Source organism: Heteronotia binoei, chromosome 15, assembly GCF_032191835.1.
Source record: "Heteronotia binoei isolate CCM8104 ecotype False Entrance Well chromosome 15, APGP_CSIRO_Hbin_v1, whole genome shotgun sequence".
Classification (NCBI taxonomy): Eukaryota; Metazoa; Chordata; class Lepidosauria; order Squamata; family Gekkonidae; genus Heteronotia; species Heteronotia binoei.
The window spans coordinates 42,532,911-42,544,404 of NC_083237.1; the positions used below are offsets into that span (position 1 = coordinate 42,532,911).

The 11,494-nt window shown below is 47.4% G+C and overlaps 1 pseudogene; it reads right to left on the reverse strand.

Annotated features, from left to right (window-relative positions):
* Nucleotides 1-517: 517 nt before the first annotated feature.
* On the reverse strand, nucleotides 518-11,237 carry LOC132583593 (olfactory receptor 10A7-like; annotated as a pseudogene).
* Between the last annotated feature and the right edge of the window lie 257 nt (nucleotides 11,238-11,494).

Genomic DNA, 11,494 nt, shown 5'->3' on the forward strand with positions numbered 1-11,494 from the left:
TCCATCTGTGTAGCCATGTTAATCCATAGCAGCGGGAAGAGGGGGGGGGGATACGAATACACCAAGAAATTAACCGAATGTATTCCATCATAAACTTTCATGAACCAAATTTGTCTGCATCAAATGTATTTGTTAGACAACATCTCCCTGTGTTCCTCAATAAACGTTACCTGATAATAATAATAATATACTTTTCTATGTGTGTGATTGAATGATAAAGATTAATCATAAAATGGATGGAAGGAATAACTCTGAAGGGCAAAGACAGAAGGAAATTGAGATCAACATTTGGAGTTTCGTCATACATTTCAACTAGATGGAAACCCAAATACTCAAGCATCACATGAAAATTAATCACACAAAATTAATCACCCACCACCTAACACATGGTTGGCAATTATATTACAACATCAATGCAGATGACACTTTACAGGTTTTTACACACAAAAGCAAGTCAACTCTGCCCCAAAGAGCTTAAGTCATTTCTGAACTGTATGACAAATCCTGTCTCACTACTTCACTGAGTCTGCTTAGACTTCCTGAAACTAAATGTCACTCTCTTTCTGAATTTCCTAGTAGATCTTAAAAGAACTTCTTTTACCACTCGGTTTCTCAAGGTGTATATGAGGGGGTTGAGCATGGGAGTCAGAACTGTGTAGAACAGAGAGAAAGTTTTGTGTAGCTCCTTCAGTGAATCCATTTCAGGAACTACATAGACAATGAATAAAGAGGCAAAGAAAAGTATCACAACAGTGAGGTGGGATAAGCAGGTAGAGAAAGATTTCTGCTGTGAGGTTTTAGATGGTGTGGAGAAATGCCATCTTAGGTGGGAGGGAAAACATGAAACTCCTAAGCAGGCTTTGGCCTAGCCTCCCTCCAAACCCCTCGCCTCCCTTCCAGAGCCAAACCAACAACGCTAGGGGGAAAGTCTCCTAGAGAGGCAGGAAGTTCTTTTGTTCTTGGGGTTGGAGTTAGCAGGAAGAGAAGGCAGTTTGCAACTGGCGCTGAAGGGAGCATGTGGTGAGCATGAGGGCTCCTGCCTGTGAGGCCCCCAGGCAGTCAGACCAAGTAAGTCATCCCCAAGGCGGGGCAAGTTTAGACCAGGGACAGTAGGATGCGTTTATAACACCTTTCCTTTGTCATGCTGTTTGCTGTGCGGGTGCTGTGCTAACTTTTTATATGCAACTGTTTTTGTTTTGTTTTTCTTTCCCTTTCTTTTTCTCTTGTAAATAAATATTTTTTCTGTTTTGAATGCTGGCAGTCAAACTCTGTACCACATAGATCCCCAACCGCCTTAGACCACGCTGCGTTAAGAAGGGGGCCCCGGGGAAGGGGGAAGGCATGCAGTTGGATAAGGTGCCAATCCTCCAGGGGTGCCCCAAAGAAGTGCTGAGGTCTCTGTGAAACCCAAGTACAGGGTGGCAGAGGACCTTGAGGCCTGGCCTCATAGCTGGAGAGGGGGATTGGGAGTCCTGTTCCTCTCAATCTGAACCCCTAGACTGAGCAGGTGGTGGCAGCGAGCCCAAGTGGCAGGAGGAGAAATAGCTCCCTCCAGGAGTTGGCGACTCAATAGGGAGCTGACGGGACCGGGTCTGAAGGCAGAATCAGGCCGGTTCCGTCACATTTGGCGGCAGCGGTGGGATAAGAACAAACAGAGAACTTGATTGGCCAGGCATTTTTGTTTTTTTGATACGTGCAAGCACCCAGAGGAAGCAACAGAGGTTTTGTTTTATTTTCGGGTCAACTGGAATAGGGAAAGTTTAGTTAGTTAGGATGGAGCGTGCTAAGAGGCTGGAAATCCTGAAGATGACAAAGCCACAGCTCCAGGAAGAGTGTGCAAAGCAAAAGCTGGAGTGTGACAACATGACTGTAGCAGATATGAAAGACCTCCTGTTGGAGCATCATAAGCATGCAGGGGCACCTGCAAAAGTGCCCCCCACCCAGTCAGAAGCAATCTTGCGGCTACAGTTGGAACTGGAGAGAATGCGTATCGAGGCGGACCGAGACCGCAGACGGGAGGAAGCTGAGATCCGCAGACAGGAGGAAAGAGAGAGGGATGAGATCCGCAGACAGGAGGAAAGAGAGAGGGAGGAAAGACAAGCAGAGAGGGAGCTGAGACAAGCTGAGATCCGCAGACGGGAGCAGGAAGAGCAACGTCGCCATGAGCTTGAGGTGCTACGTCTGGAAGCTGAACAAAGCAAAAAGATCAAAGTCACCCCCAAAGACTTTGCAGTGTACAAAGAGGGAGAAGACCCCTCCATATACCTCTCCAACTTTGAGAAGGCAGCCAAACAGTGGGGGATTGCAGAGGAAGACTATATGTCTTACCTCTGTAGCAACCTGACTGGAGAACTTTCAGCCATCTATTACAGCATGCCGATGGAAGATGGGGGATAACTTTTGCAGCCTATAAAGCCACTGTATTTAAAAGGTTTAAACTGGGGCCAGACCACTCCCGAAAGCAGTTCAGGGGTTTAGCTCCACAAGAATGTAAATCCTATTCTGAATTTGGAGTAATGAAGGAACAGACAGTTCCAGTGTTATTGGGCCGGGATTTGTTGGTTGGCCAGTACTCTATCAATGCTGTAACCCGCAGCCAAACACTCAGAGGAAAGTGGGAGGAGGAAGGCAACTTTAGGAAAGCCACCTCACCACCAACCAGGGAGGGGGAAATAACCCAGGTTACTGAGGACGAAGAGAGGGCAGTCACCCAGGAGGGGGAGGACCAGCCTGTCTCAAGCCCTGAAGGAGGGTGTTCCCAAGGGGAAAAGGGGTGTAGCTTTCCCCAAGTGCAGCAAGAGGCTGTAGGTGTTCCTAGCGAGGAAAGGAACCTGTCTAGCATAAAAGAGGTGCATACTGAAGAGACAGAGGAGGAGAGTGGAGATTTCACAGGAGGTTCTGAGAGCAGCAAGGCTAATGTGGGCTCAGAGGAGCACATAGCTGAAGGATTGGGGGAATGGGAGTGGTTCCAGAAGGGGGTCCTGAGTGACCTTAGGTTGGAACCAGTTCACCAAGTAGCTGTGGATCAGAAAGTGGGATCTTCCGAGACTCTCTCAGAACAGGTTGTCTTGAAGCAGGGCAGACAGGAGTCCTGGGAAGCTGTGGGACCTTCCAGGCAAGAGGGGGGTCAGTTGGGTAGTGCTGAAAAACCAACAGAGGGGACTGAGAACCCAAGCCAAACCCTTGCTGAGGATTCTGGAAAGAGTGGGACTAGGGGTGGCTTGAAGGAACAGATTATAGAAAGTCTGGGGGAGCCAGGAATGTTCCTGTCTGAGGTTCAAAGTGACCCTAGGCTGGAACCACTGTGTGAGGTGGCAAGGGACCAGAAAGTGGAGTTCTCAGAAGCTGAGACAGGGGATAGGGTGTTTGTTTTCCTGCCACTTCATACTGGTGAACGGAAAGTGGAATGGGAGGGACCCCATATGATTGTGGATGACCTGGACGATGCTACTTATGTGGTGGCTATGGAGAAGAAGGGAAAGGCAGTTAAAGTGGTGCAGGTGAATATACCACAGCCATTCTCTGCGAGGTCCATGGTGTTGCATATAGGTAGGAAGGAAGGAGACAGAAAGAAGCTGGGACAGCAACTGTTTGGAGCCCCAGAGGTGGTTTTCTGGGAGGTCAGAGTGGACAGAGGGAACATTCCACCAATGAGGGATAAAGAAGAAGCAACTGTGTGGGAACTGGGCAGTTTCCAACCCCATATGTGGGGCCAGGGATTTCCTCCTTTGATGGACCACTCATCCCAGCAACAGCAGCAACTGAGGGAGAGCACCAAACTCCAGAGGTGGTCCTGGGAGATGGAGGAGTACATCTTAAAGACTGGACATTCCTTCTGAATGCAGCAATGCGACTGTTTGTCCAGAAAGGACATGGACACCTAGGGTGTGGGACTTTGTGTATTGTTGGGAAAATTCCTAATCTTGGTGAATGTTCTGTTTAGGTTAATGGGTTTCTCCTTGGTTGGTTGGATTCTGCTACGGGGTCACCTCTGTAGGAGGCAACCCCTCCGGCTCAGAATTTAAGGAGGGGGACGTGTGGAGAAACGCCATCTTAGGTGGGAGGGAAAACATGAAACTCCTAAGCAGGCTTTGGCCTAGCCTCCCTCCAAACCCCTCGCCTCCCTTCCAGAGCCAAACCAACAACGCTAGGGGGAAAGTCTCCTAGAGAGGCAGGAAGTTCTTTTGTTCTTGGGGTTGGAGTTAGCAGGAAGAGAAGGCAGTTTGCAACTGGCGCTCAAGGGGGGCATGTGGTGAGCATGGGGGCTCCTGCCTGTGAGGCCCCCAGGCAGTCAGACCAAGTAAGTCATCCCCAAGGCGGGGCAAGTTTAGACCAGGGACAGTAGGATGCGTTTATAACACCTTTCCTTTGTCATGCTGTTTGCTGTGCGGGTGCTGTGCTGTGCTAACTTTTTATATGCAACTGTTTTTGTTTTGTTTTTCTTTCCCTTTCTTTTTCTCTTGTAAATAAATATTTTTTCTGTTTTGAATGCTGGCAGTCAAACTCTGTACCACATAGATCCCCAACCGCCTTAGACCACGCTGCGTTAAGAAGAGGGCCCCGGGAAAGGCATGCAGTTGGATAAGGTGCCAATCCTCCAGGGGTTCCCCGAAGAAGTGCTGTGGTCTCTGTGATACCCAAGTACAGGGTGGCAGAGGACCTTGAGGCCTGGCCTCATAGCTGGAGAGGGGGATTGGGAGTCCTGTTCCTTTCAATCTGAACCCCTAGACTGAGCAGGTGGTGGCAGCGAGCCCAAGTGGCAGGAGGAGAAATAGCTCCCTCCAGGAGTTGGCGACTCAATAGGGAGGTGACGGGACCGGGTCTGAAGGCAGAATCGGGCCGGTTCCGTCACAGATGGAATTCTTAATATAGTGAAAATAATGCAGATGTAGGAAACCAGTGTTAGTGAAAAAGGGGGTACTGTATCAAGAAAAGCCAGAATAAAGGCTGTATGCTTCACAAAGTAAAGATTGCTACAGGAGAGGTTCAAGACTGGATATATGCAGCAAAAGAAGTGGTCGATTTCCTGAAGTCCACAGAATGTAAGCTGTGACATAAGGCAAGTTAATATGGTGCTGGTCAGCAGACCACTGATCCAAGAAATGGAAGTCAATTGCAGGCAGAGTCTGTCATTCATAAGGGATGTGTAGTGAAGGGGTTTGCAGATTGCCAATCATAAGATATCATCGACAGAAGATAACATTCTGTGGCTGAGAAGGTAGCAAAAAAAAAAAAAAAAAACCATTGCATGATACAGGCCCAAACGGGTATGGATCTGTCGTCTAGGTAGAATGGTTGAAGTGTAACAGGTTTCCAAGCAGGACAGGTTAATCAGGAAGAAATCCATGGGAGTGTGAAGATGCTGGTCTACTGAAATTGGTAAAATAATTAGGAGATTCCCAGCAACAGACAAGCCATAGATGGCTAGAAAGAATACAAAGAGGGAAATTCGTTGTTCAAGAAGATTCCCAAATCCCAGAAGGATTAATGTGGTAGGGCTTGAGTGATTTTCTCCAGTTTCCATTTGGTAAAAAGTTAGGTCATTCTGAAATATAGTTTAAACAGATTTGGCCCACTAGGGCTCATCAATTTCCCATCCTTCTCTGGCATCTCAGCCCCTGTTGACATGCATATAGGACACAGCGTTGATTTTATTTACTTATTTCCAGGCCTTGAATTAAGCAGAAGCTCACAGGAGCACAGCTCCTGAACCTCCTCCTTCTGAGAATTCCACCTCCTTGTCCATTGAATAATATGTGCAGCTGCATAACAATTCCTGGATGAGCTCCACCACCTATTTTTCTACAAAATGACACACACACACACACACACACACACACACACATATATATATATATATATATATATATATATATATATATATATATATATATATATATATATATATATATATGTTGCAAATCAATAATTGCAAATTATATTATGTTATGGTGGAAGGGAAATCTATAATCAAGCATTAACTCAAGTATAGATATTACATGTAGCTACTATTATTGCACAGTCCACTGAATTTGATGGATTTTTTATATTAAAAAGGCAAATTATACCAAGGTAAATGACACATCCAATTATGGTCTCAGTGCTTTGCACTCAGTTCTAGAAATTTTCTTGCTTATCGGAAACATTCACTGTTCATGAAATACACTAAACAGTAACAAGGTTAGATCCACAGACTTTTCTTTTAAATATCTGTTCAAATAACTATTACTTCTGGATGTAGAGGTTCCACTTAAACAAATTGCATAATATTTATAGTGTAGTGCAGTGCAATCCTAAACAGTTACGTCCTTCTAAAAACATTGACATCAGTGGGTTTAGAAGAATCTAATTCCAGTTATTTCTTTTTAAAATTGTATATACATTTATATGGTTCAGCAACTATTTTGGTTCCATTTCCTGCTTTTGTTTGCTTGTGACCACATGTACAGTTTTTCAAAGCATCACTTAAACAGCATTTATGCACACAATGTGTGCCATATATATGTACAACAATAAATGCTCATTTATTAATCCACAAATAATATTAAAACATCTGTACCTTTTGTAAGGGAAATTCCGAGCACAAAAACCAAATGGCATGAAAATGAAGAATCTAGTTTAATTTTCACAAGTGAGGAACAAAATTAAAATGATTTTGGGGCAAAACAGGAGTGAGGAGAAATTTGAAATGATCACTAGGAAAAAGTTATTTGCTCTCTCCAATCATGTTTTAAAAATTATATTTCTATAATCCAGGCATACATACAGTGCAATTCTGTTAAGAGTTACTCCACTTTAAGTCCACTGAAACTTAAATTGAGCCATTGAACTATTAGTTGGCTTGGTAATAAATCCTCAATCTAACTACTCTTTTTTCCTAGTAGGATGTGTCATGCAGCTTACTTGCCTTTCTGTTCTTATTTCAGTCCCCTGTTTTATCATATGGCACCACCCAAACTGGACCAAGCATCCCATAGATGTTTGTGCCGCCTCTTTATCTAGCAAGATTACATTTGCTTCTAGGAAAGACTACCCCCTTCCCAATCTGATAGTGTTCAGAGTGAAACATTCTGCTTCTATACAAATTGACGTAGAAATAAATTAATTATGTCCTCTCAGTGTGTCCAAAGTTCAAAGTGCTGCCCCCCCAAGTCAGAATAAAAAGACAGACACAATTAGATTGGTGAAACTATGGGCCACTTTATTAAATAACACAGCAACGGCAAGGGTAACCGAACTCCGGCCAGGTCAGGGCCAGGGGTCTCCTCAGACCGCTCCCCTGCCTTTTTTAGAGGGTGAGAGACCCAGCCCCCCAGCCAGAGCTGTGTGCCACAGCTCCCGCCAGGCAGGCCCAGCAGGGAGGATTGCACCGGAGGGCCCAGACACCAGACACGAGTCTCAGCAAAAGGCACCCATCCAATCGAGTCTCCAGGACAGTCTGCATTCACACACCTCGAGCCACACCCAAAGGCTGATCGTGCCAGACTCCTAACTCCCCAAAAGGGGGAGGCTAACCGGTCCTCCCCAGTCCGCATGGTGCCATAAACCCCGTAAAACCTGCCACAACTAAGGCCAAGTCTCTACTTAGGGCTTAGCACCCACCGAAAGGCCCAAAGCCAACACAAGCCCTTGCCGCAGATCCCTCAGGAAAAGCATATTACCCTTTTCTGAGAGATGCACCCCATCCCCTCTGTAGAGGTCGGGACATCCCCTAGAAATATCCGGATGGGGCAAATAGTGGCCCAAACCACCCTCCAAAACCTTGTGAATCTCCTTATTCGCTCTGTAACAAGCCCTCTCTATCCCAGCTGGATTCCAAGCACTGCGTCACACCAAGCGCGGAATCATGGCCGACCAAACTATAATGGTACCAGGCCATCTGTTCCTTATGTACTTGAAATCATCTTGGGCTTGTAAGATCAACGCCTTGCCTTTAATCAGCCCAAGATCATTCCCTCCCGGGTGAACAATTAATACCTGCGGAGGAGGGCCCACACACCCATGAAATAAAAGGGGGAGCAAGCCAGGCCACTGAAGATTTTATTATTTAATTATTATGTTGTAAGCCGCCTTGAGACACTTAGGTGAGAAAGGCGGGGTATAAATCTTAATATAAATAAATATAAATAAATAAATAAGACCCCTGCGCCCCCGCCATTCAACCGTAACATATTTGCTGAGCCCCAGCTGAGAGCCAGCAGCAGTTCTCCGAGCTTGATGTGCCACCCAAAACACATAACTGTGCCCGCAGATGAGAACTCTGCTCCTCCGGCCAGAAACAACAGCATCTAAAAGGAAAAACAGGCAAGTTATAAAACCCAAACTTTAAACTACCCCAGCTCCTAATAAAAAACTACTAGCGGAGCAAAGGGCGAATATAACCTTTGTAAGCCTGAGACTGCCAACGGCCAAGGCGCTGAATGGATGAAGTAGGATAACCCAAGGCAGCAGCCGTAGAGGCCGCGCCAGTTCTAAAGGAATAGGTACCAAACCTCACTCCAGACAACCCTAACAAGGCTAAAGCCCTGGACGTTACAGCCCAAAATTGATGTTTTGTCAGAGGACTGCCTCCAAAATGACAAAACAACAACCCCTCGCAGCCTCCCCGCACAGCCAAATAGTCGGCCAATGCAGAAACTGGGCAAAGCTCCACTTCCGAACATGGATCCAACTCCAGCACAGTCCCCATGCCCACTTGATCTGTTTTGGATCGCTGGATAGTAAGAACCGCCTTACCCCCCGACAACTTGATATCCCTCAGTAACAACGCCCTACCTGAAACATCGCTCTTGGAGCTTGCCACCAATTCACTAACCCTCAGCGCCCCAAAAAAGGCCACCAAAGAGGCTGCGTGAAACAAAACTGCCTCGAAATGAGATGCACAAACTGCGCTCCAAACCCCCTTCAAACCCCGAAGAATCAGAGGAGACATAGGGGTCTTAGTGTCAGGCTTAGGCCCAACCAACCAACTGCTGCAGCACAAGCAGCGTAACTTTCTTTTTGCGGAGGAAAGAACTAATCCTTTCCTTCAAGTCCTGCAGCTTCTGACAAGGAATCCTAGATGACTGCTCTAAAGTATCCAGCTTGATCCCCAAAAACACAAGGCAATGTGCTGGGCCCTCAGTTTTTTCTTCAGCCAACGGCACACCCAATTCAGCAGCCAACTCAATAAAGCCGGCTAACAACTGAGTGCAGCATCCAGAACCAGCAGGGCCCACATACAGTAGTCATCCAAATAATGAATGACATCCTGTAAGCCCACTTTCTCGCACACAGCCCATTCCAAAAAAGTGCTGAAACACTCGAAAGCGGTACACGATACAGAGTAACCCATAGGCAATGCCCTGTCCTTGTAAAATTGCCCCACAAACGAGAAGCCCAAAAGCTCGAAATCATCCGGGTGGACAGGGAGGAGGTGAAATGCAGATTTGATATCGCATTTTGCCAACTCAGCCCCCTGACCACAGCGTCGAACGACGCCCACGGTCTGATCAAATGAGGTGTACCGAATGGAGCAAAGCTCCTCAGGTATGCCATCATTAACAGAGGAACCCCTGGGATAAGAAAGATGGTGAATCAAACGAAATTCACCTGGTGCCTTCTTTGACACTACCCCCAATGGGGAAACCCTAAGATTAACCACAGGAGGACTAGTGAAGGGGCCCAAAATCCTGCCCTCCGCCAACTCCTTGGAAATTTTAGCCTCAACTATGTGCTCTAAACCCTTAACTGAACTAAGGTTCCTGGACCAAGTTGGTACCCGAGAACCTTGAAAAGGAATTCTAAAACCCAACATAAAACCTTTTAACAAATATAAACTATCCTCCCTACATGGGTACCTGCGAAGCCACTCTTCAAGAGGACCCACCCTTATCAGGCTGGGGCCCTTTTCCAGTTTGAGAAGGGCCCTTCCCTGATCTTTTCTGACCCTTGCACGGCCAGACTCTCGGGCAGTTGTTGAACGAGTGTGGGCCAGCGCACAGGGGGCATTCGTGCTTAAACTGGCAAGCTTTACGACTGCACGCCCCCTAGGACCCAAACTCCTAGCAAAGCAAGCAGGGTTGAACCGCCTGCCCCGCAGAGCTGCGGGAGGATACTGAAGCACTGGAAGGAGAAGAGGAACCCTTAGATACTAGGTGACCACTATTGGATCGATCCCCCAAATTGGGCCGCACAGGTGACATCACCTGCAGCCACAACTGTTGGTGAATCCGATCCCATGGGAGTGAAGGGTACAAAGCGTCCCTCGTCCTGAACTCCTGGTCATATTGGATCCAGGCTAGGCCGCTGAACATTGCATACCCCTTGTATATGATGTCCATATATTGAATCAACGCGGCGGCCGGATAGGGCTGTGCACGCGCTATCACTCCCGCATATATAAAAAACCCTGGAAGCCAATTGGCCCAGGTCCGATCAACCTTCCTCTTCCTAAGCTTCTCCTTCTCTTTATCATCTAGTTCCTCCTTGTCCTTCTTCTCCAATTCTCTAAATAAAAGGGAGAATACGTCCACATACTCCCCTTTTAAGATTTTCTCCCTTGTGGCAGGCAGCAGGTGATCGCCCAAAGGTAAGGCAAGCTCACCAAAAGGCATAGCACCAAAGGGGACCACCCCGTAAGGAGATGGGAAACCCCAGCCGCCAGGCCAAGCCGCTGCTGACCCCTGCTGCCCTACCCCAGGCCAATGTCCCAATGGACTGAACTGACCCTGTGGCCACATCCAATTGCTCTGCTGCTCTAAGCCTAAAGTTGAAGGAGCCCCTGACGGAGCACCAGCCCCACTAGGGCCAGCAGACCCCCAAGCTCCCCAAGGCCACACAGGCCCAATGTGAGGCAATGTGCCATCCCCAGACTTACTGGAAGGTAAAGCAGGCACCAATGCTGACTCGACACCAACTGCACCGGACGATGGGCCCGCTCCAACATCAGAGCCAACAGGCCCCACAGCTCCTCCAGGCACAACCGCAGCAGATCTGCCCTCCAAAATAGACAAGCGGGTCAGTATATCTGCCTGCAAAGCACGCTTAGAAACCCGCCCCTTATTAGGCATCTGAGAAGGTGGAAACCCCGATGCCCGCTCCAATGCTTGCAGTCGCTGGAAAATGACTGCATTAACTTCATTGTCCCCCTCCTCATCAGAAGATGAGTGAGGCTGCAGACGCTTCGGTGGCGGCTTAGGAGCCTTAGGGGCAGGCTGTTTCCCCTTTGATTTTCCAGTACCTTTATGGCCCGACATGCTCGCTAAAGAGCACCGCACAAATCAAAATCAAAAGGGGGGAATGGACTACTGTAAGGCAGCTAGCCCCCTCTAAGCCAAAAGGCGAGTCACCAAAACCTCAAATTCTTTAATTAGCTTAACAGGAAAAAAAGGGGGGAGGAAGGGCCAAAGCCTGCCTCTAAAATGTCTGCCACCCCACTGCACTCTAAAATGGCAGCCACCTCACCACCTCATAAAATGGCCGCCCAAGAGCAAGGTGTGCTGAAGAAGAAGCA